The following is a 6835-nucleotide window of genomic DNA, read 5'->3' as shown; positions in this document are numbered from 1 at the left end:
ATCGCTAGCATGAAAATAAACGAACATTGTTATATATACAAAATATATAAATAAAATTGGCTATATATTGTCTAAAAGTTTATTTGTTGGCAAGTGTCCTGTAAGATGATTCCAGCTAAGATCTCTACAACATGAACCAACAACCACAAATTAGAGGGTAGCCATAAAAAGGAGAAGAAAATTATTTCAATGTCACTAGTCACAATGCAAAATCACCAGAGATAGCTAAACATACAAATAGCTAAGATTTGCTATTGGGCTAAAATCAGGAACAGTTCCTTGTAGATTGCAGTTTCTCAGACTCCTGCCAAGCCAGAGAACTTGATGAGGATCAATTATAATAATTTCATCTTCTTTGGTATAGGTTCTTACAAGAGTTTTAGTGTTGCAATATTCCCAATCTCCTTTGGTATTGTGCCTGTCAGCTTATTCCACATGAAATCCCTTCAATTCAAGCACAAAACAATAAAAGATATTAGCATGATATAACATAACGTATTACTAGAAAACCCCTCTAAAGCTTTTCCTTTCTTTTTCTTTCCAGAGAATAATTCATAAAATTTTAAGCATATAAGTAAAAATATTAAGCATCTGGATATACAAAACTGTATAATAACAAATTAACAAGCAAAAGCTATTAACAGTCTAAAAAATGACCTGGATTTCATAGACTATACACAATTTTGATAAGTCTCATGAACCATTTTCCTTCATGCATATGCATGCCCTTTTAATCAACTTGGATTCTATTTGCTAAGTTCTACCTAATTTAAAATTAAAATTATATCTGATACACTTCTATCTAACGTCATTGCTTGACCATTTGAAAAACTAGTGCCATACAAAAGATATTCTCGCTATGAAGCTGGCAATGCCGCTTCTTGGCACTACACTTGTAACTCTCTCTGTGGCGTTCATGGCTGGTATCTACACAGTTATAAGCAAACTTACCTGGCTGGCCACATTTTCTTCTATATGCTCTCTTTGCTCCTCTCATCTTTTGCATCCAAATTCTCACGCTACATTTTCTACTACCCCTTTATCTTTTTAGAATCACTAGCTGAGAAGGAACCAGAGGAGCAAAAGAATTATAACTTGGTGCAAGCAATGGGCAACAAATTGGAGAAAGTAAAAAAAGAACGATAGATAAACTGATAATCTAAATAAAAAACGCAAATACCAAATTTTGAAAAATTGAATTCATTTATAATTTCACAGGGGCAAGACAAGTAGGATATGAATTCAGATATTTTGTGTCACAATCCGTAGAGCTATAACCTGATCTTAATGATTGATAGCAAATTGCGGTACTTAAGCCTGCAGTGGTTATATAATTGCTACCCTAAAGAAAAGAGGCTTACCATATAAAAAGCTGCCATAAAGTACACGTTGAGCATGCAAATGAAAACAAAATTGAAATTTTTTGCTACTAAAACTCGGATTAGCAATTTTTTCACTGATGTGCTTTGCATAGCTTCTCCAGAACTCGGATAATAGAGGAGAGTTGTGTTATGTAATATTATTAATAGAGGATAATAGCTACTAAAACTCCAAAACATTTCCTTTTCCTATTCAAGTGACAATTATGAACATAACAACTCCAAGCATGAGCCCTAAAACTGCAGTTTAGAATAGATTACCGAGCTTCCAGCTCTAAAAGTCTTCTCAACTGTATTCCCTGTAACATAGTTCTTGAGCTTGGTTCTCACAAATGCTGCTCCTTTTCCAGGTTTCACATGAAGAAACTCTAAACCATGCATCATGCAATTTCAAATAAACTAATGTCACATTATGCTCTAAATAATAATAAGCCCATAACTTCACATTATGTCTCTTCGAGTGTACTCTCTACTAGTAATTCTTAGCTTCCAATTTCTGCTTGATGCTTTAGATTTATCATTTTTTAAACAGAAATTAATTTAAAACCAACCTTAACGTGGCAGTGACATTATACTTGGGCAGCATCCTGCCACCAAAATAACCAAGTTAGTAACCAATTCCTATTTAACAAATCCATAGAATCAATTAGTGCACTAACCTGATATCTTTCATGAAAAGCTGTTTAGGCTTTTCCACCAAACTTGATATCATATCGGAATATCTGCTCCTCACTCCTCAGCCAAGTAGGTCATAGACAAAGCTAATTTTATTTTTCATTAATATTTAAGCTGAAAAGAAGGTCATAAAACAGAAGGAGAAAAAAAAAGGAACCTTTCAATATTCTATCTTAACATATCACCTAACTACTTCTACAACTTCCAAATCACAGAAGAGAGAATAATACTGCAATAAATAATCCTAATACTGTAATTTCTGCATAGATAAATTTATCTGCTGCAATAAGTGATTAAGAGAAGCCATAATCTAGAAGTTCAATTCCATTCTATATCTATAAGAGTTCAAAGAATTTCACTGTATTGCTAGAACACTGATTAATTAAGAATGTGCAATTCTAGGGTTCCAAAATAATTAACCAAGATGAAGGATTGAAAGCAATGCATTTATCCACACAAAAAAAAAATCACAAATAGAGTAGAATCGTGGAACAAGCTCAGAACAGGTGATCGAATCCCTAAGCTGGAAATTAGAAACATTTAAATAGAAGAAAGAGAATGGAAAGGGCAAAATTACCATCTGTTTTGAGATACCAGCATGTGATAGAAACTGTAACAGAAACAAGAAGCTCAATCAGCATCAACAACAACAAGAAGATAGAAACTGCGAAGAAAAACTGATAATCTAAAATTGGCACAGAAAAATTGAACCCTAAACAACAGAATCACAGGGAGGGGGCTCGTGCGACGCAAAGGATGATAGAGAGAGATCGTCCGACGCGAGTGGTCGCGGCAGCGGCGGAAGACGCCAAAAACTCAGAGGAACAACCGAACAATGGCAGCAGAGCGGCGGCGGAGGAGGAGGAGGAACGGAAGAGAGCGTGACGAAGAAGATCCATTGGAAAAAGAGAAATTAATTACATGAAATTAGAAAGCTGAGATGCGCCGCTGATGGAGGATTTGGAAGGGATGAGTGTAGAGATTTGGAGAAGTACCGTGATTGAAACGAGGAGCTTTTCACTCACAACTCTTATTTTAATATTTTCTGACGAAAAATTTTAAATTACAAACGGATTTTCGTCTGTAATAATTTAATAAAATGTAGCGTTTTGTCTACTTAATTACAGACGGAAAATCCGTCTGTAACTATTCCACGGAAAAAAAATTAATTTTTCCGACTGAATTATAGACGGATTCTCTTTTCCGTCTGTAATTTATGCTAATCTATTTTTTTTGTTTTCCGACAAAAAAATCCCTCTGAAATTCCGTCTGTATTTCAGTGGGATAAAATCCGTCGGAAATATCCATCTGTAATAACTAGTTTTCTAGTAGTGGTTGATAATATTATTTATAATATGTTTAATAATAGTGATGTCTTCGTAAATATTTTGTGCTATTATATTTTATTGGTTATTTTATTGGTTATATTTTATAATAGTGCTAATTTTTTTTGTATAATATAAAAAAAAGTACATGTCAATATATAATTGTGTAAGAGAGATCAAAAAACATAAATTTAAAAAAGACTAAAATTCAAACTAAACAATCACAATTTTTTTTTAAATTTAGGTTTAAATAATGAAATCTCTTTCTCTTTGTAAATTAATTATTCAATAAATTTTTGTGATTTGATTGTAGAATTGATTCGGTGTAAAATTTACAGTAAAAGTTTTTTTTAATGAAATTAACCATTCCATGCAAGACTAAAACTTCACTAAATAAAGGGTTGTACTATGTGTACACTAAAATTATTCACTAAAGTCAGCCACCAATATAAAATATATATACATATGTATTATATCTATTATATACTACTAATTTTACAACCAAAATGTGTCACATATTAATTTCTTATTGTAATTAAAATAAAAATTTTCTTTCCAAAATTTAAGAATTATTCCATCATCTCTCACCTTTTCTCTATCTCTCTCGTTCTTTCACTCACTCTATAAATTATATTATGTTGTTAATTTTATTTTTTGTAGAACAAAATGGTAGAGAAAAATAGACAATGAGAGAAAAGAGAGAGAAAGATAAAAAAGAAGAATGGGAGTAGGAGTTTGTTAATTTTGGAAGTTAAAATTTTTTTTATTTTAATTACAATAAAAGAATATTTGGTGGCACATTTTGATTTGTCAAATTTCTAATATAAAATATAAATTATATATAGAGTGCGAAGGATAGAGAGAAGTAGAAAAAAAAAGAGGTAGATAAGAGAATGTAAGAAGGAGATTTAGTAATTTTGGAAGAAAATATTTTCTTTAAATTTTAATAAGAGAGTGTCATGTGACACATTTTAGTTATTAAATTAGTTAGTAATATATAAATATAATATATAATATAGCTATATTCAATTTCAAAATTTTAATTTTGTTTGAATGTAATTAGAGAATGCCATGTTGTATATTTTGATTGTCAAATTTATAATTAGTAATTGATAATGATATATAAGAGAGATAGAGTGAGTGAAGGAAAGAGAGAGATAGAGGAAGGGAGAGAGAGAAGAGGAGAGAACTCTTTAATTTTCGAGAGAAAAATTTGATTTTAATTGCAATGAAAAGTGACATGTGGCATATTTTAGTTGTAAAATTAGTAGTATATAATAGATAATAAATGTGTATTTATATTCTAACATATATTTTATACTGGTGACTAACTTTAATGTTTATAACATGTATTTTACAAATGTTAATATATTTATATTAATTCATTATTATTTTTTTGTATAATTATTAAAAAAAAACGAACACTCTCAGTCCAACAATTTTTTAAACAAATATAAAAAATAAATCTTACAAATATATGTGGTAAAAAAATATTAATTTTGTTCCCTTAATAAAATTTTTAGGGTATTATAATATTTTTTACGGTTATTTTTTTAGAGAAATACAAACAAACTAAGGAATATATTATTAAAGAAATAAATTTTATTTTACAATTGTGCCAGAAAAAAAATTATTGGACCTCATGCTTGTGCAGTTTTGATTTTATTTTGTATAATGACCTAATAATATTTTTGTCCAAGATTCAATAACATATAAAGTAACCTCAAATGATAATTTTATCTACATGATAACTTTTTAGTAATTATTGCACACTCTTAACCACCCTTTGACTATTGAAAAGTTGTGAAGCCAAATCTACCAAGTGTCATTATTTTATTTGAAGGTCAATTCTTGGCCCTCTTTAGCCATTAATATTCTGGTTAGAGACTTCACCATATATATATATGTAACAGGTGAGAGGCTATACAGTAGCCTGTGGTGCAAGTTATTAGAGCTTTCTGGATCTTCAACAACAGAACAAGACAGTAATGAATGACTTGCAAGAAGCCTTAGAACACGATCCAACATTGATGCTGCTTCAGGGTTGTTGCTTCCAATGCGATCCACAATGTCTTTTGCTGAGAGCTTTGCACCTTCGCCTTCTTTTGCTATGATCTCAAATACACCAAGCTCTATTGTGGTCCTCACAGCCATTGGAACCGCAATTGAACATGCCATTTGTGCAAACAAAAAGGCATCATCTTCTTGTTTCTCAAGTTTTGCATCGGAAACATTTGATGCAAGAGCCATATATGTGAATTCGGAAATTAAGTAAACCACGCAACAAAGCAGAGAAATTATTAGATGGTGTTAGTTGTGTATGTAGCTTAGAGTTGGAGTCTATATAAACTGAATTACATTATAATGTGGATATGGGAAGAGACTGTATTCGTGGGTGAACCCTGCAATAATTGAACTCATCGATCTAGGAGAGTATACAGAAATTGGTGTATCATATCATATCTATGTATCTCATGTATGACTTACGTAAAAGTTTAAGAATAATAAGAGAGGTAGTTTTTTAAAGGATTTTAACGATAAATTCGGAATTTTTCAAGGAAAAAATAAGTGTCAAATAAGTCTTTAAAACAATTTTACAATAAATTTATGAGTTTTTAGGGGGAAAAATATTGTGCAAGTCTTTTAAAGAATCATAGGGAAACACTTAGCCTGCAAGTATGGAACCGATTAAAAGATAGAATGAATTCCGTGTTATATATATATATTGAGTGTTGCAAATTTTCAGGATTTTACTCGGGATTTTTTACTCGAAAACTTATAAAACAATCCTAAAATTTTGTTGGGAACTTAATTTTTTTATTTAGAATTTTATAAGACTGTCTTAAAATTTTCAGGACATACTTATATTTTTTTTTTAAACAGGGCATACTTATCTTATTATTTTTTGTATATTATCTATAGGTTAATAAGTTATTTGTTAATAATTAGCTTTATTATCTGTGCAAAGCACCGGAAAATACTATAACGAAATATAAGAATAAATATTAAGAAAAATTTAAGGGTTGATAATTTTAATATATATTAATTAATATTTTTAACCAATAATCTAATATTTTTGTTGAGCAGTTTAATATTATATTTTTAGCTAATATTTTTAAATATTATTAATTAAAAATAATAAATTGTGCTCATTAAAAAAAAAAGAATTAACAAAATTGTGGGTCATGAATCAATAAAGAACTAAATAAAATCGGGTTGTTTATTTGAATTGTCAATCTTATCATCAAATATAATTAAAAAAACAGTATTGGCAATAGGCTCATCACATTATTAGGTACAACGGGAATAATTATGTCCACTAAGATGACTTTCCCAGCATTCTTAGGAATAATCTAATAACAATTCTTCTTCGGCTTTTTTTCAATTTATTTTTTAAATAAATATTATAAATATATTAATTTTCAAAATTTACACTTATAAATTAAATGACTTTCA

The 6835-nt window shown here is 29.8% G+C and overlaps 1 long non-coding RNA gene across 2 annotated transcripts; it reads right to left on the bottom strand.

The window, feature by feature from the left end:
- Nucleotides 321–3086, bottom strand: LOC107608843. 2 transcript variants are annotated; one of them, XR_002351202.1, is made up of 7 exons: nt 2766–3086; nt 2632–2664; nt 2039–2168; nt 1931–1966; nt 1641–1747; nt 952–1060; nt 321–444 (listed from the first exon to the last, which is right to left on the bottom strand). It is a non-coding gene; the product is annotated as an uncharacterized LOC107608843 (long non-coding RNA). The 2 variants fall into 2 exon arrangements; XR_002351201.1 differs by having other exon boundaries at nt 334–1060; nt 2766–3073.

Source organism: Arachis ipaensis, chromosome B07 (genome assembly GCF_000816755.2).
Source record: "Arachis ipaensis cultivar K30076 chromosome B07, Araip1.1, whole genome shotgun sequence".
NCBI lineage: Eukaryota > Viridiplantae > Streptophyta > Magnoliopsida > Fabales > Fabaceae > Arachis > Arachis ipaensis.
The sequence above is the reverse complement of the archived record's forward strand: the minus strand, read 5'-3'. Positions and strand labels throughout refer to the sequence as shown.